Raw genomic sequence first — 24,535 nt, 5'->3', positions numbered from 1 at the left:
AAATCTTAAAAAAAAAAAAGAAAAAAAACCCAAATGTTTAAATTTTCCTCTATTTAAAATACTTAAAAAATATCAGTACAAAGTGGCCAATGTTGCTTTCTTGAGAAGAAAAAAAATATTCTGGGATGATGTTCTTCATTGATTTTGGTGTTAAAGTAATGGTAGAAATAGATGAAAAATACAGATGCTGTAAAAATTTTCCTTAGTAGAATAGTAGGTTAGAAGCTTTGTTGGTTCTCCATTTACTCATTCGAAATTTTACTGATCCATGAAACCCAAAATTCTGGAATCACTGTTCTAGTCTAGTCAACAACTAAATAGTCAAGGTCTTTGCTTAAGCAACTCTACTGGTGAGGAATTTTCTGCTTTCTGAGGAAGACCATGTCATATCTGGCCAGTCCTATTGGAAAGTTCTTTATGTTGCAGTAAAACATAACATTTGTAATCATCCCCCCACAATTTCTTGGTTCTTGGCTCTTGTTCTACCTTGCAGGTCATAGCAAATGAGCCAAATTCCACTTCTATAGGACAGCAATAAATAATGATGGTTATCATACCCATCTTGAACTTCATCTTCTCTAAGCCAAGCATTTGCTAGTGCTGCACTGACACAACTCAATAGTTCCTCTCTACGTTGTGGTCATTGTCCTCCAAATAGCTTCCCGTTTCTATGAAATTGAACAAGCTAAGTTTTAGCTGAAACAAAGTCTATTATATCATTTTTCTGTTTTAGACATTTCACTCATACTGTTTGGCTTTAAGGACAAACTAGATTTGTTGGCAGGCCTTAGTAATATTGACACATGAAATTATAGTTAAATCAAACCATAGATATTTAAACAAATTCTTCCTCTTAACTCCTATGCCCTCTACTGCATATACAATCAATTGGTGGGGTTTCTATTTGATTCAAGGTTAGGATTTTTTTTTTTATTCATATCCTAAATTTCATCTTCTTATTGTCAGCACATCGTTCCACACTGCTGAGATTTTTAAAAATATTTTTCTTATAAAATATTTCAAACATTTGGAAAAAGAGATGAATATAATGAAAGGTCATATGGCCAAACCCAAACACAATAAATATTAACATTATACCACATTTTCTTTAGGTTATTATGTTTTTAAGCAAACCAAACATTAAATATATTTGCAACCCAACTGAGAACTCTGAACTCCCACCCCCTGCCCTCTTCTCCCTAGTTAAACCACCACCCTGAAGGTGCTATGTATACTTATCATCCCAGATTTATATACCTAATTCTACATATGCAGACAACTATAGACTATACATACTTTTAAATATATCATAGAATATGAATCACTATATAGTTTGGTTTTTTAAACTCTTTTTTCTGACCCTTATCCTTGTTAAAACATGAGGTACCAGTTCTTTCATTTTCAGTTGCCCATTTGTCCAGTCTATTTTCTCCATTTCAAACAATGCTATTACATGCATCTTTAAACACATCATCTTACGTCCATGTATAATAGTGGCCATAGGACAAGATGTCTAGAAGTAAAATGTCTAAAATTAAAACATATCATTACTTTTAATAGATACTGTCAAATTGCATTTTAAATCAATAGTACTAATTTGTGTTTCCATTAATAGTGATTGAGAGTTTGCATTATTCCACACCCTTGGCAATACTTGGTGTTATGGGTTAAATTGTGTCCTCCTCCAAAATTCATAAAGTCATGTTGAAAATTCCGTATTGAAGCCCTTATCATCAATATCTCAAATGTGACCTTATTTGGAAATAGGGTCACTGTAGATAAAATTAATAAAATTAGGTCATATTCGAGTAGGGTGGGTCCTTAATCCCATGACTGGTGTCCTTAGCAAAAGGGGAAACTTGGACATAGGGAGAATCCCATGTGAAGATAAAGGCAGACAGATATTGTAGAGATGTAGAAGTCAAGGAACACCAAAGGTTGCCAACGAACCACCAGAAGCTAGGGAGAACATGAACAGATTGTCCTTCACAGCTTCCAGAGGGAGCCAACACTTTGATCTTATTCTTCTAGGCTACAGAACCATGAAACAAGTAATTTGTTGTGCAAACCACCCAGTTTGTGGTACTTTGTTATACCAGCTCTAACAAACTAATATACTTGGTATTACCTGACTTTTCAAATGTTTGCCAATATGATAGATACAAGACAGAATCTTATTTCTAATTTTTATTTTCTTCCACCAATGATATTGAGCATATACATTGCTAAATTGGTTTCCCTCTTCAAAGAATTACCTTTTTAATCTCTGCCTACTTTTAACTGATTTACCTCCAAGTTTGATGATTATTTTTTTACATAAATATTTTAATTATCCAACAATACTTTTATGAAATAGGTTCTTGGTATCATGATTAAAGGTATTCCTACCCTGAGGTCTTAATATCTTCTACAATTTATTTTCTAATAATTTAAAGTTTTGCTTTTCACAATTTGTTCTTTAATCTGACTGGATTTGAATTTTGTGTACAAAAGGAGGCAAGAATTTATCGTTTTTTATATTTGGATAATCAATTTTCCAATAACCATTTCTTTCTTTAACCAAAAAGTGAACAGCAGCATTGTTTTTAATGAATTTTAGTCCAGACTACAAAGCAGGGCACTAGCTGTTGCCCTGACTTGTTAGTACACATATAAACAATGGCTTTCTGTTCCCCCATAAAAGCAAGTTACAGAAGTATATCAGATGGACAGGATAAGACATTTGAATCTAGTTTTGAAAAATCAGCCCGGAAGCTAGTAGTACTGTTGCAGTGTAAAAGGCTTTCATGTACTTTTTGCCCAACACCCACCCTATTTATCAGTTCAAATGATCAAGAGATTTTGCGGGAGAATTTCTCTTTTGAGACTTTTAGTGTACAAGGGTCATTTTTCTTGGTTTTGCTGCTGACGTCCTTTACCTCTGTCACTGGATGAGTGAGGGAGCTGGCACAGTTCTTCAGGAGTTCTTCTGAGGCACTTTGACCATGATGGTTTTCACTTAAGTATGTGCCTGCAGCCCATCCTTTCCCAGCTTCTGGCCACTCTGGACAGCTTGTAGCCACTGAATGGTGATTGGGCCCCAAACACATGATAGCAGCTGACCTACACAGTGGGACAGATAATTGGTCTTGTCCAAGTCCTTGGTGAAGACAGCTGCAGCCAGCCCATACTTGGAATTGCTGGCTCTCCCAGTGACTTCCTCTGTGGTCTTGTACTTCAGGATCTGCATCATTGGCCCAAAGATCTCTTCCTTGGCAGTAGTCATGCTGTCTTATATATCTCCAAATGGTGATGGTGGGCTAGACAAAGTAGCCACGGTCAGCAGTCACCCCTCTATCACATAACAGCTTCACCCCCTCCTCTTTCCCAGATTTGATATAACCAAGGACCTTCTTAAGCTGAGTTTCATCTACCTGAGGTCCCTAGTTGTCAAAGGGTTCCCAACTACACAAGACCTGGCCCAGGTGATGCTCTGCTTCACAGACTCAGTGTAAATATTTTCTTGCACAAACTGGGAACCTGCACAGCAGCACTGGCTCTGCTTGAGGAACAGGGCAAAGGGGGCCTGTTCCATGGCCCAGTTCATGTCTGCATCTGACATGATGATATTGCCCCCCGACACACACACACACAAACACACTCCAGGGTCACTCTCTTGAGGTTATTGCTCCCTGCAGCAACCTGGACTAGGTGGCCAACCTCAGTGGAGCCCGTGAAGGCCGCTTTGTCCACATCCTCATGGGAGGTGATGGTAGCTCCATCTGTGGGGCCAAATCTAGGAATAATATTAACTATGCCAGGGGGAAAGCCAGCCTCCTTAATGAGGTTGGTCACATAGAGCGTGGTGAGTAGAGTCTGCTCAGCTTCCTTCATCACAACCTTTCCTGTTGCCAGGGCTGGGCCCAGTTTCCTGACTTGCATCAGGAGTGGGAAGTTCCATGCAATGATCTGCCTGAACACTCTGATAGATTCATGGTGGATATAGCTGAAAAAGTCCCCGTCCATGGGAATGGTTGTCCCATGGTACTTATCAGCCCAACCAGGGTAATAATGGAGGCTTTTGAGGACCATGTCCAGATGACATAGGCTTGCTGTTATCCAGGGTCTCCAAGGCTGCCAGGTAGGTCCGGTCTTGTTCAATCAGATCAGCCAGGCTGCTCAGCAGGTGGCCTGTGTCAGATGTGTCCATGTGGCACCAGGGTGAACCCAGCTGGAAGGCAGCCTGGGCCGCCTTTACTGCCCTGTCCACATCCTCCTTGTCTCCTTCAGCTACCTGACAGATGACTTCTCCCATGGGTGGATTGACAGTGGGGAATGTTTTCTTGCTGACAGCACTGTGCCACACATTGTTTATGAAAATCTTGTTGTAGAAGACTTCAGGCTGCTGGTTGGGTGGCAGCAGCAGACACTAGGTGATGGCCCAGGCTGGGCCTGAGGTCGGCAGCATGCAACATGCTGTGGTGGGAGCAGGTGTGCAGGACCTCCAAGAACCATTTATAATTTTCAGTTTTTTGTTCATTAATTTCTACTAGCACTTCTGTCACAGTTCACATTCCCATATATGTGCAGCCTTATTTTGGGCTCTTTATTCTCTTCCATTTGTCTTTTTTTGTCTAATTCTGTGGTACTACTATACCGTCTTAACTATTATAGCTATTAAGTTTTCATTGACATGAAAAAACTTTTTAGTATCATTTTTCCTCAATTTCTAATTACAGTGCATTGTCACTAGAAAACATAATTAGTATCATAATGAGTCTATAATAGATTAATTATTAAAATGAGTCTTTTTCTATCTGTTTCGGAGTAGTTGCTAAGTAGTTTGCAACACACAGCCCAAGCACTACATGCAGGGCAAATATGTCTGGGAGGTGAGGAAAGAGAACTTCTTTCCCCTCCTTCACAGGTAAAAGAGATGTCTTCTTATACCTATTAAAGAGCTTTAAGAAACAAAGAGCTTAATTCCAGTCTTCTGGAGCTTGAATAGCAATGCTACTAGTAGAAAGAAGGGGACATTTATTACTAGAAGCAGTTCAGTGTAGAGGGAATAAGCAACCAGCCAAAGAGGCACAGCGTGCATCAGGGAGCCATAGCTAAGTGCTTCCAGCTGGGGAGTCTTTAAGGCACCCCTTGGGACTACCCTCAAGAGAAACATTCAACTTTGAACATCCACTGAGCATCAACATAGATATGCATAATAGCAGGCAAATAGAAGTTTTCTCTCTCCTCTTCCTCTCCCACTTTTGTCCACCATCAAATTCAAGATGAGAGGATATAGAGAAAGAACTGATGAGAATGGATGGAGGAACCAAACAAGGAAATAGTGCAACTAAGCATGCCTCTTCCCCCTGTGTTAGCTTTCAGTGAGAAAGAGGAAAATAGTTCACTTAAATGAAATTGGGAATTTTTGTTATTCACTGCAATATATATTCTTTTTAGTACACATGAAACATTTACAAAAATACAAAAAAAAACCCTCAATACATTTTAAAGAATTGATATGATAAATAATCTCTCTTCTGATGATTATATAATAAATTGGAAATTGATAAGAAAATTAATGCTTTAGAATCTTGTATTTTGGGAAAACATGACATATTTCCAAGCACTTGTATTAAAGATTATGATTTTTTTTTTAAGATTTTTTATTTATTTGACAGAGAGAGACACAGCAAGAGCAGGAACACAAGCAGGGGGAGTGAGAGAGGGAGAAGCAGGCTTCCTGCCGAGCAGGGAGCCCAGTGTGGGACTCGATCCCAGGACCATGGGATCATGACCTGAGCCAAAGGCAGACGCTTAACAACTGAGCCACCCAGGCGCCCTAAAGATTATGATTCTTAGAAGGACATCATATTAGTAGTACTTCTTCCAAAAATATACAACCTGAATCTAATCATAAATAAACATTAGACTGAATAAAACTGAGGAACAGTCTACAAAATAAATGACCTGAATTCTTCAAAATACCAATGAATGACAAAGAAATTGCTAAAGAATTATTCCAGACTGAAGGAGGCTAAAGAAACATAAAAGCTAAATATAATGAGTGATTCTGGATTAGACTGTGGACTAGGAGGGGGAAAAGCGATGACGGTCATGACTGAGGCAAAGCAAGAACAAGAGAGTATTATGAACAACTTCATACTACTATCTTTTAAAACCTAAATATGTGAATTTCTGTAAGAGTATAAAGTGTCAAAATTGAATCAAAAGTGAAGAGAAATATTGAATAAGAAGCATTAAAGAAAGTACAGTCAACATCTTTCTCCCACCTCGCCCCCAAGTAGTCCTAGATTTTACAGATGAGTTCTACCAATCTTTCAGAAAGAGATAACACTGACAGAAGCTGCCCAAGGAAAGAGCAAATGCTGTCCAGCCTAATAGGAAGAGATAATATTCAACCAATTCTTACTTATACAGTTGTATTAGTTGCTTACATTCTGATTGGCTGTGCTCCATAATGATTAAACAGTGAACACTGTCATTTTGAATGATAGTTTGAATATTACTCAGGAAAAGTATAATTAGAATTCCAAAATCAGATGTCAAAACAACAAATAATACAATTTTATTTATGCATCTGGATGCAAAAATCCCAAATAAAATTTAGCTTTAAAAAATTCAACACTCTTTTTTTTAAATCATGCATTATAATCACTTAATATTACCCAAGGAAATTTCTACATGAAAAAGCCTTTCAGTGAATGAGTGATGTGAATGGAACTTGTGAACCAAAGGTCACCTAAAATCTTCTCCATAAAAGCAACAAGAACAATGGCAAAAATTGTCCAATCAGCTTATTTAGAACCTGAAAATTAACTAAAGGCTAAAACAATCTGGGGAGCATTTATTCAAGAACAGCTGAATCTCAGTAATAACATTACCTTTGTGGCATTTGAACTTGGCCTGTTTCCATACCTCACTCCCCAGCTCCATGGTAGCTTTGAAAACCAACAATTCCACAATCACAGGGAAACCAAGAACATAGCAGTCACTGGAGGGAGGAAAGGGCTGGAGTTTCTCCAAAGCCCCAGATAACTGTCATTATTTGACTTGTCTGGCAGTTCCCATGAAATCTTCACTAAAATGGCTTGTCTTTATTTGAACTGACTCAAGTTTGCCTAATGCAAACAGCTTTCCCCCTGCCCCCTTAAGGGACTTGTCAAAGACATTAAGCAGCAACTGTAACTGTTTAATATCTTAGCTGCCCAAGACACCAATAATGGCTCGGTCAAACAACTTGAAGGGAAGAAAAAAAAAAAAACTTAAAAAAGGGGGGGAGGAATTCTGGAATTAAAAAGTATAATACCTGCAATGAAAATTTTACCAGAGAGACTCAAAAGCAGATTTGAGCTGGAAGAAGAAAGAATCTGTGAACTTGAAGGTAGTTCAAGGAACAGATCTGAGGGACAGAGAGAAAAAATGAATAGTGAATACAGGCTCAGAGACCTGGGGGATACCATCAAACATTCCAACATACATATAACAGAAGGAAAGAGAAAGGGAAAGGAATACTTGAAAAAAATAATGGCTGAAAACTCCCTGATTTTTGTGGGAAATATTAATTTACACAGCTCAAAAAACTCAACAAACTTCAAGTAAGATAAGCTCAAAGACATTCCGACTTATACACATCATAATCAGGCTGTAGAAAAAAAGAGATAATTAGGAAAAGTAACATTTTTGCTTTATGTTTTTACTAAATGTCCTAAAACATTGCAAGTTCCAATATTCTACAAAAGGCAGTATATTCAAATGTCAAAGTATTACGGATTTCTTAATAGGAAATACTCTGTGCCTCACTCAGTCTGGCTTTGGATACCCTACAAATACTGATTGAATCTGCCCCATTTGACCTAGATAATAAATAGAATCAGCTGGAATAGAAACGTTGATTGCAAAATCTTTTCATTCTCTGTGATAAATGATTCCTCCCCAGACAAGTCTTAGCCACTGTGCCAGTGTTCAGTCATATTATGTCTTTAGAGAAACCATGTCCTGGAGAGCAAATATATCTCAATCTTTTTTTTTTTTTTTTAAAGATTTTATTTATTTATTTGACAGAGAGAAACACACCGAGAGAGGGAACACAAGCAGGGGGAGTGGGAGAGGGAGAAGCAGGCCTCCTGCTGAGCAGGGAGCCCGATGTGGGGCTCAATCCCAGGACCCTGGGATCATGACCTGAGCCGAAGGCAGACACTTAACGACTGAGCCACCCAGGCGCCCCCATCTCAATCTTCTAAATAACCTTCTATCCATTACTGACAGTGATACAGTGAACTTTCAAGGGTCCCATTGGGAAGAGGATACTGAGGAAATAGCCAGATAGAGGGGGAAAAAACCCACACAATTTTATAGTTGGTTCTACCCACTTGAAACAGCTACTATAAAAGTGATAAATTATAAAGATGAGGAACTCAGCCCACCTATGAGCCAAAAAATCCCCCCAAAACCTTATATATTCAGTCAAAAAATGAACAAAATTATTTTTTAAAGATTTTATTTATTTATTTGGCAGAGAGAGTGAGTGAGCACAAGCAGGGGGAGAGGCAGAGGGAGAGGGAGAAGCAGACTCCCCGCTGAGCAGGGAGCCCAACATCATGACCTGAGCTAAAGGCAGACACTTAACTGACTGAGCCACCCAGGCACCTCTGAACAAAATGATTATTAGTGTATTTCTTCCTTGAACAAACATCACAATCTCTTTATAGGTCTTCAATGTCATACTTCCTTTTATTTTTCTAAACAAATACTATGATTCCCTTTCTTTTCAAATATATATATTTACCTCCTTTCAAATGTATTTTCTTAGAACCCTCTTTTGAAGTAGCCTCTTTGAATTTTGCTAACTTCAGGTAAGGACCACCTTCCCCACCCCTGATGAGCATCAGAACACTTTATGTTCCCTGCGTTTCAAGAGACCCTCCACCCTTGCTCACAGGGCAGATCTTGAAAAGAGTTTTGGGTATACTCAGATAAAGAAGCAAGACTATAATTTTTGTATTTTAAGAAGTGGGGTTTAGTGATTATTATCTATTGTGATTCTATGGATTGTTTAGATCAGCTGGATGATTGTTCTATTCCACTTGGCATTGTCTGGGATCTCTTGTTTGGGGCGGGAACACTAACCAAATCATTCTATGAGGCCAATATTACCCTGATTCCCAAATCATTACACAGACATTAAAAGAAATTAAACTACAGACCAATATGCTTTATGAATATAGACAAATTCAAAATAAATTCTAGCAAACCAAATCCAGCAACATATGAAATGTATTATACACCATGACCAAGTGGAATTCATTCCAGGAATACAAGGTTGGTTCAATATATGAAAATCAATCAATGCAATAGACCATTTAATCAAGAATAAAAAACACATGATCATGTCAATGGATGCAGAAAAGGCATTTGAAAAAATCCAACACCCTTATTATAAAACACTAAACAAACTAGGAATAGAAAGAAACTTTCTCAACCAGATAAAGGCATCTGGGAAAAATTCACAACTATTCTATTATGCATGAAAGACTGAATGCTTTCCTCCTAAAATGAGGAACAAGACAAGGATATCTGCTCTTGCCACTCTTATTCAACATTATACTGGAGACTTAGCTAGAGCGATTAGGGAAAAAGAAAAAAGATATCCAGATTAGCAAGATTTCTTACAATTCAATAACAAAAATATAACCTGATTAAAATATGTGGAAACAAATTGACCAGATATTTCTCCAAAGAAGATATACAAATGGTTAATAATTATTAGGGAAAAGCAAGTCAAAAACCACAATGAGATAGAACTTCCCACCTAATAGAGTAACTATAATAAAAAAAGTTCTCATAAAAAAAAAGTATAGATGAAGATATGGAAAACACTAATGTATTGCTGATGGGAATGGAGAAGATGCAGCTGCTTTCAAAAACAGTTTGGCAATTCTTCAAAAATTTCAACATAGAGTTAGCTTATAATTTTGAAATTCCATTGCTAGGTATATACCTAAGATAAATGAAAGAGTGTGATATCAAAGATCAAAATCAACAAGAATTAATTACATGGGACTGAATGAATTCATAAAGATGTCTTTTTGTTTGAAACATGGCTGGTTCACTAATGTTTTGTATTTCCAAATTTAATGAGATTTTTCTCTCACCCCCACCCCCCTCCCCTCTAAAACCCTCAGTTTGTTTCCAACTGTATACTTTAAAAGTGCTGAATTTAATGGTGTGTGAATTATATCATGAAAAATTGACAATATAATCTCCCACTTAAAGAGAGGGAAAGTCATGTGATTGCCTCAATAGAGACAAAAAAAAATCTTTGAAAAATTTCCAGATTCATTTATTAGAAAAAAAAACAGTCATATACCAGAGTGGAAGGAAATCTCCTTAACTTGTTAAAGTTTATATCTACACACACACAAATATAATAAATAGTATACTTAATGGAAAACTTAAAGTACAAGATTCCCACCAACAATAATGTCATTTAACATTGTATCAGACCTCCTGGTCAATACTATAAAGTATAATAACAATAATAGTGATGCTGATGGTGATGTAAAGGTATTAGGCTTCTAAGGGAAAATGCAAAAATGTTCTTTCGAAATACTATCATTTACCTAGACAAATCACTTTAATTAATAATAACAGTTCAGCAAGGTTGCCAGAGAAAATCAATATACAAAAACCAATGGCATTCTCTATACCAGCAAAAATCAACTAGAAAATACAATAAAAAAAAAAAAAAAAAAGGCATCCTTCCAATACAATAAAAATTTAAGGTACCTGAGAATTCTCCTTATGAGGAATACATAAAACTCAAATTTCAAAAATGTTAAATTTCACTAATGTATGTAGATGATTATATGAATAAATGGATTATATTCTGTGCCATGGATGAGTCCATTTAATATTATAAAGATATTAGAACTTCCAGGGAAGATGGCCAAGTAGAAGGATCATAACCTCATCTCATCCCACAGATACAACTAGGTAGCACCCACATCAGTATAAATAACCCAGAAAATGAATTGAAGACTGGCAGAATAGAATCTCCACAGCTAAATGTAGAGAAGAGACCACAACTAGAGAGGACGGGAAGGGAAGATATGTTGATCAACAGAACAAAATAGCCCAGAAATAAACCCACAATTATATGGTCAATTAGTCTTCAACAAAGGAGTCAATAATATGCAATGGGGAAAACAAAAGTCTTTTCAACAAATGATATTGGTAAAACTGGACAGCTACATGTAAAAGAATGGAACTGGACCACTTTCTTTCACCATACACAAAAATAACCTCAAAATGGATTAAAGACCTAAATGTGAAACCTGAGACCATATAAATCATAGAAGAAAGCACAGGCAGTAATTTCTATGACATTGGCCATAGCAACATTTTTCTAGATCTGTCTCCTGAGGCAAGGGAAACAAAAACAAAAACAAAAAACCTATTGGAACTACATCAAAATGAAAAGTTTCTGCACAATGAAGGAAACAATTAACAAAACTAAGAGACAACCTAAGTAATGAGAGATCTTTGCAAATGACATATCTGATAAAAGGATAGTATCCAAAGTATATAAAGTATTTATACAACTCAACACCAAAAACCTAAACAATCCAATTAAAAATGGGCAGAAGACATGAACAAACATTTCTTCAAAGAAGACATACAGATGGCCAAGAGACACATGAAAAGATTCTCAATATCACTAATCATCAGGGAAATCAAAATCAAAATCACAATGAGATATCATCTCACACTGGTCAAAATGGCTAAAATCAAATACACAAGAAACAACAAGTGTTGGTGAGGATGTGGAGAAAAAGGAATCCCCATGCACTGTGATGGGAATGCAAACTGGTAGATCCACTGGAGAAAACAGTATGGAAGTTCCTGAACAAATTAAAAATAGAATACCATATGATCCACTAATTCCACTAGTGGGTATAACCCCAAGAATAAGAAAACACTAATTGGAAAATATTTATGCACCCCTATTTTTATTGCAGCATTACTGACAATAGCTGAATTATGGAAGCAGCCAAAGTGTCCATCAGTAGATGAACTGATAAAGATGTAACACACACACACACACACACACACACACACACACACACAGGAATATTACTCAGCCATAAAAAAGAATGAAAGCTTGACATTAGTGACAACATGAATGGATCTAGAATATAATGCTAATTGAAATAAGTCGATGAAAGACAAATACCATGATTTCACTTATATGTGGAATTTAAGAAACAAAACAAACAACTTAAAAAAGAGACAAGCCAAAAAACAAACTCTTAACTATAGAGAACAAACTGATGGTTACCATAGTGAAGGTGAGTGTGTGTGTGTGTGTGGGGGGGAGGGATAGGTGAAATAGGTGAAGGGAATTCAAGAGTACACTTGTCATGATGAGCAGAGTAATGTATAGAATTATAGAATTACTATATTGTACACCTGAAACTAATATAACTATGTTAACTAAACTGGAATTTGAAAAAAAATTATAAAGATATGTTTTTCCCAATTTAATCTATTACCTCAACTGAATAAAAAAATATCCATCTGGAGTATAAAAAAACCTATTTGATATTTGCATGGACAACATAGAAGTGTGCAAATAACTAAAGTGACATATACTAAAAAAGCAAAGATCAACACTTGCTCTTTCAGTTATTACAATAACTAATAAATAAATGGGCTGATGAATCAAAAGAGAAAGTTTGGAGACAGACCCATGAACATATAAAAACAATATACAAGAAAGATGGCACTACATATTTATGTACTAAATGGAAAGAACAGGTTGTTTATTAGATGGTTTTGGGGAAATTGGTTCACTATGGAGAAAAATTAAAATTTATCTCATTAATTAGCAAAGATGGAATCATGTTTTATAAGACACAAAAATGTAAAAGTAAAATAAAACTAATTATAGATAATGTGAGAAAATATCTGTGTATAGAAGAGGAAATGAACTTTTTAAACATAACCTTAAAAGCACAGAGTAGCAGACAAAAAACATTTTTAAAACCAATTTGATATATAAAAATAGTGGCTATTGATTGGAGAACACAAAGTCTAAATAGAGTATAGATTGAGAGATGGAATTTACAATGCCTGAAATCAATCAGAAACTTTCTTTCAGACTAGAGGTCAGAAAACTTTTTCTGTAAAGGAACAGCTAGTAAATATTTTAGGCTTTGGGTGTCATATATTGTTTGAATTACTCAACTCTGCCATTGCAGCATAAAGCCAGCAATATGCAATATGTAAATAAATGAGGCTATGTTCAATACAACTTTATTTATGGACAGTAAAATTAGATTTCATATCATATTCATGTGTCACTGAATATTATTCTTCTCTTCAGTTTCCCCCAATCATTTAAAAAATAAACACCATTTTTAGCCTTTTGGCTATATGAGAACAGGCAGCATATCAGATTTGGCCTGCATACCAAATTTTGCTGACCTCTGGCCCAGACTGTAAAGGAACTTTTTCAAACAAACAAGACAATGGAAGAAAAGCAATACTGAATAGGCAAAGACTAAAAGCAAGCAAAATGAAATTTAAAAGGTCTCAGTGTTTGAATGCATGCTCAAACTAATAATCAGAAATGCAAATTTAAATGAGGTATCATTTTATAGCTTTCAAACTGTCAACAATTAGAAAGTTGAATAATGCCAAGTGCTGGCTGGATAAGAGGGATAGGGATCTTCATGCCTTGCTGGTGGAAATGCAGACTGCAACCCTTGTGAGAAATCTGACACTATCTAGTTAAATTACCATCTGATCACCATCTAGATTGATTGATACCTTTCCTTCTGAAAATCTTTCTCTTTTTATACCAAAGAAGTGCATTAGGGGAAGTATATAAGAAAATTTGTTCAGATTTGCTGTATGGAGTTGAATGTAATCTGGGTGCCCATTATTGAGAGAATAAATGGATAAATGTGATGAATACATAAATACTAGTTTGGAGTACCAAGCAGATTTGAAAAGCAACATACACAGCAAAATTGATAGTCATATCAGCATAGTACTTTGTGAAAAACAGTTGAAGATATAGTGTACAGCACCACTTCAGGAAATTTTAGGAAAATTAAATAACATATGCACATTATATCTCATAAGCACATATACAAACAGAAAGACATCTGTCAAACCAGTTAAAAAGGTTTCTTACGTGAATGTGTGTTGGGGAGTGGGAGGTAGGTGGAATAGAGGATGAGGGTGAAAAAGAATAAATGTATATCAAAAGAAAAGAGGGGCATTGCAGGACCATCAATAATTCTGCACTGGGTATTGAGGTATGTGATCACTCAAACTTTTTTCTCTGAGGTTCAGACAGACATTCATACATATACAGAAACAAACAGAAAGGACAAATAGAAATTGCTGACATAGTGGGAGATTTTAACAGAACTTTCCATTTTTGACAGATCAAGTACACAAACATAAGAGAGGAAGAAATAAGAGATTTTTATCTTAAATAAAGTTAAATGAAGATAATGTGACTAGTTTCCCATGCTGCAAAGGAAAGAAACATTTTCATATTTTGTGCAGGGACATTTAACTGAAATTGATCACCTCTTTAACCTTATTAATTTTTTTTTTAGCTGGGAAAATACTATGTAATCACTTAAGATAATCATGAAGATTGAAACAGAACTTTGGTCAGATTCATAAATCAAAGTGACTGTCATTTCAAAATTCTCATGTCCTCATAACTTAGAATGGTAGATCTACTCAGTAATTCCTACATAGTCCTTGAGCTAAAATCAGAGTCCTGTAGTTACATATTAGAGGATGCCACCTCCTTAACTTTAAACAATAAACTTAAAATCTATAATTCTCCATAATGTAAAAAGTTTAAATTTTAAAACACACAATCTAAAACAAAACATATCCTAACCACAGAAACTAAAAATCAATTATCTACCCATAATATATACAAAGAGAACATCTAAAACAGCTGTGGATAATTTATAGAGTAATAAAAATACTATATATCAAAACATATAGACTGATATATAGTAATAGGTAATTTTCTATCCTAAATTTTATTAACTATTTAAAAGAAATGGAACTAAAAAAGACTTACATCTAAGTATTTATAAAAAGAAAGGTTAAGACTCGTCATTAAGAATTGAAGGAGAGATACTTTTCCAGAAAAGCAAAAGCTAAAAGAGTTTATCATCATAAGCCAGCCTTACAAAAAAAATGTTAAAGGGATCTCTTTAAGCTGAAGTTAAAGAGCACTGATTAGTAACTGGAAAACTTAAGAAAGTATAAATCTCAATGATAAAGATAAAATATATAGTAAAATTCAGAATACATGACAGTTGTAAAAGGTGGTCAGTTAATCATTTATAAATCTAGTATGAGGGTTAAAAGAAAAAAGTAGTAAAAACAACTATAACTACAATAATTTGTTAATGGATACACCAAATAAAAACTTGTAAATTGTGACATCAAAAACATAATATGTGGAGGGAGTAATTATGTAGAGCAGCTTAGAGTGCATTCAAACTTAAGCTGCTAACATCTTAAAATTGACTGTTATAAATATAAGGTGTTTTATGTAAGCCTCATGATAACCACAAGGCAAAAATTTACTACAGATACACAAAAGACAAAAAGGGAAGCATCTAAGCATACCTCTATCATCAAATCATAATGAAAAGACCAAGAGAAGAAACAGGAACTACAAAACAGCCAGAAATCCATTAACAAAATGGCAGTAAGTACATACCTATCAATAATTACTAAATGTAAATGAGCTAAATTTTGCAATCAAAGTGATGTAGGAAATGTTGGGGTTCAGAGCCAGATGGCCAAGTAAGAATTCTTGAGATGTCTTCAGTGCAAAATGGTGGTTTTATTAAAGCATGTGAACAGGACCTTTGGACAGAAAAAGCTGCACTGGGGTTGTGAGGAGGTGGGATTATATACTTTCAAGTTGTGAGGGTGTTAGGGACAGCATAAACCTCCAAGGTATTTTGGAAACAAGGTTTCTAGGACCTTGAGGGGGCTAACTCTTTTTAGGAAAAGGTCATTTATTGCAGTCTAATAAAACCTTAGTCATGAGACCCTTCAGATGTATATCAATGGGCCATATTCTTGGGGGATAATTGCCAGCATATATCTTGGGGGATAGAGATAAAAGGAAGTTTCAAAAGGAATTTTTATATGTTAAAGTAGACTTACAGGATCCTGGGGGGTTGGGATAAAGTTAAACCAAGATTGCCTTTTGCCCTTAGCAAAGTATTAACATCCAGGCAGCTGAGTTCCTAGAGGAATGTCACTCTACCTGTTTCAAGGACTTGTCAATGGGCTGTAGGCCGTAAAGAAATTTAATATTCTCTTTTGCCCTTGTTTCCCATATCAAAAGGACTTAGAATGGCTGAATGGATAAAAACAAGACCCATCTACATGCTGCCTAAGAGACACACTTCAGATACAGGATACCTACAGACTGAAACTGAAGGGATGGGAAATGATATTCCATGTAAAAGGAAAACCAAAAGAAAGCAGGGGCAGCTATACTTATATCAGATGAAATAGACTTTAAGATAGACTCTAATAAGACACAAAGAAGGTCATTACATAATGATCAAGAGGTCAATCCAACAAGGGGATGTAACATTTTAAAGTATTTATGTACCCGAGATAGGAACACCGCAATAGAGAAAGCAAATATTAACAGACCTATAGAAAGAAATAGGCAGCAATACAGTAATAGCAGGGAACTTTAATACCTCACTTTCACCAATGGATAGATCATCCAGACAGAACATCAATAAAGTAACATTGGCCTCAAATGACATGTTGTTTGAGATGGACTTAAGAGAAAAATACAGAACATTGTATCCTGAAACAATGGAATGCACATTCTTCTCAAGCATATATCAAGCTTATGTTGGACTGCAAAATAAGTATTAATTTAAAAAGACTGAAATCCTATTAAGCACCTTTCTGACCACAGTGGTATGAAATTAGAAATCAATTACAATAATAAAAGTAAAACATTTTCAGGGCACCTGGGTGGCTCAGTCGTTAAGCGTCTGTCTTCAGCTCAGGTCATGATCTCAGGGTCATGGGATTGAGCCCCGCATCGGGCTCCCTGCTCTGCAGGAGGCCTGCTTCTCCCTCTCCTACTCCCCCTGCTTGTGTTCCCTCTCTCACTGTGTCTCTGTCAAATAAATAAAATCTTCAAAAAAAAAAAAAAAAGTAAAATATTTTCACAAATATATGAAGATTAAACAACATACTACTGGACAACCCATGGGTCAAAGAAAAGATCAAAAGAGATATTAAAAAATGTCTTGAGACAATGAAAATGGAAATACAACATACCAAAACTTACAGGATGCAGCAAAAGTTCTAAGAATTTCATCATAATAAAAGCCTACATCAAGAAACAAACAAAAAAGAAACAAACAAAAAATCCCAAACAACCCAACTTTACACTTCAAGGAATTAAAAAAAAGAAGAACAAATGAAGGCCAAAGCTAGTAAAGAAAGGAAATAACAAAGATCAAGGGAAATAAATGAAATAAAGCCCAAAAAATAAAAAAGATCAAGGATACTAAGAGCTATTTTTTCAGAAAGATAAATAAAATTGACAAACCTTTAGACAGATTTGCCAAGAAAAAAAGAGAGGACTGAAATAAAATCAGAAATGGAGGAGACATTATAATTAATACTACAGAAGCACACAGAACCATAATAGACTTCTAAGAACAATTATACACCAACAAGTCAGACAACCTAGAAGAAATGGCTAAATCCCTAAAAAGATAAAACCAACAGAGACTGACTCATGTAGAAATAGAAAATCTGAACACACCGATTAGTAATAAGAAAATTGAATGAGTAGTAAAAACCTCCCAACAAACAAAAGTTCAGGACCAAACTTCCAGACTAGACAGCTTCACTGGTGAATTCTACCAAACGTTTAAAGAAGACTTAATACAAATCCTTCTCAAACTCTTTCAAAAAAAAAAAAAAAAAAAAAAGGAGGAACACTTCCAAACTATTTTTACAAGGCCAGAATTACTCTGATACCAAAACCAGACAAGAATACCACAAGAAAATTACAGACAATATCCTTGATGAATATAAATGCAAAAATCCTCTACAAAATTATTAGCAAACCAAATTCAACAATATGTTAAGATCTTCATATACTATGATCAAGTGGGATTTATTCCAGGGATTCTAGGATGGCTCAACATCCATAAACCCATCAATGTGATACACCACATTAACAAAATGAAGGATAAAAATCATACAATCATTTTAACATGTGTAGAAAAAGCATTTGACAAAATTCAACATCTATTCATGACAAAAACTCTCAACAAAGTGGGAATGGGGGGGGGGGACTATAACTCAACATAATAAAGGCCATATATGAGAAGCCCTCAGCTAATATTACACTCAATGATGAAAATTTTCCTCTAAGATCAGTAACAAGACAAGGATGCTGATTCCTGCCACTTTTATTCAACATAGTATTAGAAGTCCTAGTTGGGGCAATTAGGCAAGAAAAATAAAGGCATCCAAGTTGGGAAGGAAGAATTAAAATTGTCACTATTTGCAGATGACATGACATTATATATAGAAAACCCAAAACTCCACCAAAAACAGTTAGGACTAATAAATATTCAGTAAAGTTTCAGGATACAAAATCAATATACAAAAATGTATTGCATTTCTGTACACTGATTACAAACTACGATAAAGAGAAATTAAGAACACAATCTCTTTATAATTGCATCAAAAAGAAGAAAATACCTAGGAAGAAACTGAGCCAGGATGGTGAAAAACCTATACAAAGAAATCTCTAAGACCTTCATGAAAAAAACTAAAGAAGACACAAATAAATGGAAAGCTATTTTGTGCTCATGGCCTGGAAGAATTAATATGGTTAAAACTTCCATACTACCCAAACCAATTTACAGATTCAATGCAATCAAAATTCCAATGGTATGTTTCACAGAAATAAAACAATCCTAAAATTTGTATGGAACCACAAAAGCCTAACTCCAAATAGTGAAAATCACCTAGAAAAAGAACAACAAATCTAGAGGCATTGCACTTCCTGATATCAAATATATTACAAAGCCATAATAATTAAAACAGTTTGATCTGGCATAAAAACAGATACACAGATCAATGGAATGAATACAGAGCCCAGAAATAAACCCATGAATATATGGTCAATTAATTTAGGACAAAGGAAGCCAAAAATATACAATGGGGAATGGGCAGTCTCTTTAATAAATGGTGTTGGGAAAACTGAATAGTCATCTGCTAAAGAATGAAACTTGACCACTATCTTATACCATACACAAAAATTAACTCAAAATGAGTTAAAGACTTGAACATAAGACCTGAAACAATAAAACTCCCAGAAGAAAACACAGGCAGTAAGCTCCTCGCAATCGATACTGGCAATATATATATATTTTTTGTATTTGACACCAAAAGCAAGGGCAACAAAAGCAGAATTCAGAATTGGGGCTATATAAAATTAAAAAGCTTCTGCACTGCAAAGGAAATGATCAACAAAAGAAAAGGCAACCTACCAAGTGGGAGAAAATATTTGCAAATCCTGTGTCTGATAAAGGGCTAATATCCAAATTATATAAAAACTCATTCAACTCAATAGTAAAAAAAAAAAAAAAAAAAAATCTGATTAAAATATAGGCAGAAGACCAGAACAAACCTTTTTCCAAACTAGACATATAGATGGCCAACAGGTACATGAAAAGGTGCTCACCATCACTAATCATCAGAGAAACAAAAATCAAAATCACAATGAGATATCACCTCATAGCTATTAGAATGGCTATTATCAAAAAGACAAGAACTAACAAGTGTTGGCAAGGATATGGAGAAAAGGGTATCCTTGTCCACTGCAAGTGGAAATGTAAATTGGTGCAGCCGTATAGAAAAGAAGTTAAAAATAGAAACACCATATGATCCAGCAATTCCACTTTTGGGTATTCATCCAAAGGAAATGAACACACTCACTTGAAAAGATATCTGCAACCCCATGTTCATTGCAGTGTTATTTACAATAACCAAAACATGGAAACAGCCTAAATGTTTATCCACAGATGAATGGATAAAAAATTTTTGTATATATACATGATGGAATATTACTCAGTTATAAAAGGAAGGAAATCTTGCCATTTGTAACAATATGGATGGACCTTCAGGATATTATGCTGAGATAAGTCAGATGGAAAAAGACAAATACCATATGATCTCACTTATATGTGGAATATAAAGAAAGAATAAGTAGAATATAAAGAGAGAAAGCAAGCAAGCTTATAGATACAGAAAAGATATTGGTGGTTGCCAGAGGCAGGACATGGGGGTGGATGAAATGGGAAAAGGGGTTGAAAAGGTAGAAACTTCTAGCTATAAAATATATAAGTCCTGGGGATGTAATGTACAGCATGGTTACTACAATTAATAATACTCTGTTGTATATTTGAAAGTTGCTAAGAAAATCGTAAAAGTTCTCATCATAAGAAAAAGTTTTTATAACAATGTGTGGTGATGGATGTTAACTAAACCTATTGTGGTGATCTTTTTGCAATATGTGCAAATATTGAATCATTATATTGCACACCTAAAACTAATATGTTGTTTTATGTCAACTATATCTCAATGAAAAAATTAAAATAATAATAGTAAAATGCAAAAGAATTCAGAAGGAAAAAAGAATAGGGATAAAAATACAAATCAATATTAACAGAAACAGCAAATACATATATTTATTTGTACAAATTTAGATATGTAAACATATTTAGTAACAAATTTCTATTCAATTAAGAAAAGTGATAAAACAAGATTAAAATTAGAAATTATAGTGAGAATAGAAAGGCAGATTTGCTAATATAAGTTATCAAGATTGACCCAAATGTCAAAGCCCAAAACACTAAAAAGGAAAACTTTTTTAATATTAAAAAATTGCTTCACATAAAGGCTTTGATATAATATATTCTTATCAGTTAATTCCTTTAAAGCTTCAGGGGAGACATTTTCTTGAATATTTTATTTGTGAATTTTATAAAATGCTGTTAGATTTTATCTGAAATGCAAGAATGATTTAAAGTTTATTAACTCTTATAAGACATCAAAACAATAAATTGCATAAGAAAAACTATAATCATCTCAGAAGACACTGAAAAGACAATGGATGAAAAATCTGACACCCATTCATGCTTGATGTGATAGGTAAAAGAAATTCCCAAACAGAAACCAGCAAGGATGCACACTCTGATCATTATTATTTCTTGTTTTTAGAAGTTCTAACCAATTACAATAAGAAACAAATCAGAGGGCGCCTGGGTGGCTCAGTTGGTTAAGTGACTGCCTTCGGCTCAGGTCATGATCCTGGAGTCCCAGGATCGAGTCCCGCATCGGGCTCCTGCTCAGCAGGGAGTCTGCTTCTCCCTCTGACCCTCCCCCGTCTCATGCTCTCTCTCTATCTCATTCTCTCTCTCAAATAAATAAATAAAATCTTAAAAAAAAAAAAATTTAAAAAAAAAAGAAACAAATCAGAAAACACTGATGTAACAAAATATAAAAAAAGAAGAGGTATTCTTATTTCAATAATTCTGTACTTAAAATTTAAAAAAAAAAAATGGACCAAAAGCCTACTAGAATTGAAACTTTACCTCAGTAAAGAATCTGAATAAAATGGACTATTCCCAAGTGAATAATCATTTATAATCCTAACTTAATGGAGGAAAAATAATAAAGAGAATTATAAGTAACCTCAAAAAGAAATATTTTAAGAGTGAATAAAATTATGAAATTTTGCTAAAGAATGAAAATTCATATTAAATAATGATAATGCCAAATACTGTAGAGGTATCATTTTTCTATAACAAAATTTTATGTTAAACTCAAAGATAAAGATGTATTTCAATTTATCTGGAGTAGTAAACATCTTGTTAATATGTGTTTTATAAATAAAAAGGTAATCAAAGGGATGTGCCTTGCATAATATTCAAATTTATTATGAAGTTAAAATAATTAAAATAATATAAAATTAGCCCCCCAAATCAATCAATAGAAGAATATGCTTCTGGCATATGTAAAATTTTAATATGTGGTAAAAGAAAAAATTGACTTGTAGAAGAAAATTAGGTCACTCTGCACCCCAAATCAATTTTATATTAAAGGCTATGTATTAAATAAAAATGAACCAGAATAAAATACAGAGAATATTTTTGCAGCAGTTTTGCTGCCTGGGAAGAACCAGGATAAGTGTAATGAAGAAAAAATTTTCTTAGGGCCATTGGAGGAATGTGCAGAAACTAACAGAACTTGGGTTAGATAGGGAGAATTTTCCCATGTACTACTCATGTTCCCCATAAATGCTGGACTTCTTAGCACCTGCCCCAGAGCACCGCACCTGTTTCTAGCAGTTTTCATGTGCATATCTCAAGTCTCCTTCCGATAACTCATTTAACAAGCCTTCCCAGAATACATGGCCCTAGACGTCTACTATGGTGATGGAAAGACAATCTGCTAGCCATTTGGAATTTAACTAAAGATCTCAAAATGGGACACTGGGGAGGAAATACCTTTAATTATAAGAGAGGTTAATTGTTCATGTAATTTTCATAAACAATCTGGCATTTGCGCAATGGGACCTTAAATGAAAGGTAAATTTTGAATATATGAGTGTGAGAGAAGGGCAGCCCATTATAAAGGAATAGCAATGAAAAAAAGCCAAGGAATTGGGAAACTTTGGGAACATAGGAAGGAACATGAAGAAATAGAATGATCAACAAGATTAGTGAGTAAATGTGTTAGTTTGCTAGGGCTGCTGTAGCAAATTACCACATACTGAGTGACTTAAAGGAAATGTATTGTCTCAGTGTTCTGGAGGTTACGAATCTGGAACCAAGGTATCAGCAGTCATGCTCCCTCTGGGGGTGCTAAAGAAAAATCTGCGCAGGCCTTTCTTTTAGTTTCTGGTAGTACCTTGGCTTATATCAACATAACTCCAATCTTCACATGGTATTCTCCTGTGTGTGTGTCTGTTTCCCAATTTCCCCTCTTTATAAGGACACTAATCATATTGCATTAGCACTCATTCTAATGATCTCATTTTAACTTGATTACCTCTAAAGGGACCCTAGCTCCAAAGGTAACGTTCTGAGATACTGAGGGTTGAGAGACTCCAATACTTTTTTTTCTTGTGGAGAAATTGGGAGAAGAAGGGGGACACAATCAACCATTACAGTAAACAGTAGATCAGAGAGAGCTTTATTTAATGGGCTAGTGGAATGAAGTACTGCTTAACCATACCTGAGGTAACAACATAAGTTAAATGATTTTAGTTCAGGGAACAAATGAAAATAAGAAGGAAAACATATCTAGTTATTGAAAGCAAAAAAAAAAAAAAAAAGTTAAATGTTAACAGGGTCAGAATAAGTTAAGCTATTATAATTTACATTTGCTTTGTTATTTCTTTTGGAAAATAGGAATTTGTCGTTCAGGTCATGGAAGAACTACACCAAAACACATATTTTAGTAAAGAAATACTGGAGCTACCAAGAAAAATTGAACTAACAGCCTACAAAAATGGACCATAACAAAGAAATCTGCTGGAGGATATACAATCCCAGGAATTTTGCATGCCCTAACAATAAACAGCAGATGGTAATAAGTCCAAAGAACATTGGTAAATAAAATAGCCAATGGTTTCAATCAGTTGAAAAACTGGAATGTTAACTCCAAATCCTATGTAAACCAGTTTCCAGAGGGAACTTTTTTCTTTTTAAGTGAAAACATATTGACATTTTGATGGCACATTTCTTTCAAGGCTTTCAAAGCATTACTATGGGTATATTTATCTCCTTTATGAATCATCTGGGGCAATTCACTTTCAAGTCGGTATTGTGTTGTTTTCATTATAAATGTATAAATATTTCAGGTACATTGTAGTTCCTGGGGTTGGGGGAGCAGTAACTACCATTTATAACAACGTCTGTATATGCACCTGAATGTAATATATGAATAAGTTGCAAACCACATAAATATGAACAAGCTAGGAAATATAGAAATACAGAAAATCACCATAAAAAACATTCAGTTCTATAGTAGTTAAAGCTTTTGGCAGAATGTAGCATGTTGGCACAAATCTATGAATTATCATAGATTATGCAAAAATTAACCTAACTCATGGAAAACTATTTACATTAACATCACAATAAAATCATCTCTAACATGGGTTATGCTTTCAAATAATTGCATAAGGAGAGAACTCCATGTTGTCAACATTACCCTCAATAACCCATTAAATCACCATATACTACACTATGTGATTTTGTACACTCTCTATCTCCAGCAGGGATTTGAATTGTTTTGTTTTTGTTTTGGTGTGCACCAAATAAAGATAAAGTAATTAGCTAATATATAATGTCCATACTGTAATAGATAAATGATATTTTTTGTATACTGAACACATGTAGTCATT

At 34.7% G+C, this 24,535-nt stretch overlaps 1 pseudogene; it reads right to left on the bottom strand.

Annotated features, from left to right (window-relative positions):
- Nucleotides 1-2,956: 2,956 nt before the first annotated feature.
- LOC116639576 overlaps nucleotides 2,957-24,535 on the bottom strand; it is a 177,466-nt pseudogene continuing 155,887 nt past the window's right edge.

The sequence above is a fragment of the Phoca vitulina genome, unplaced genomic scaffold (assembly GCF_004348235.1).
Source record: "Phoca vitulina isolate PV1807 unplaced genomic scaffold, GSC_HSeal_1.0 scaffold18, whole genome shotgun sequence".
Lineage (NCBI taxonomy): Eukaryota > Metazoa > Chordata > Mammalia > Carnivora > Phocidae > Phoca > Phoca vitulina.
Note: the sequence above shows the minus strand (reverse complement) of the source record. Positions and strands in the feature narration are given on the sequence as shown.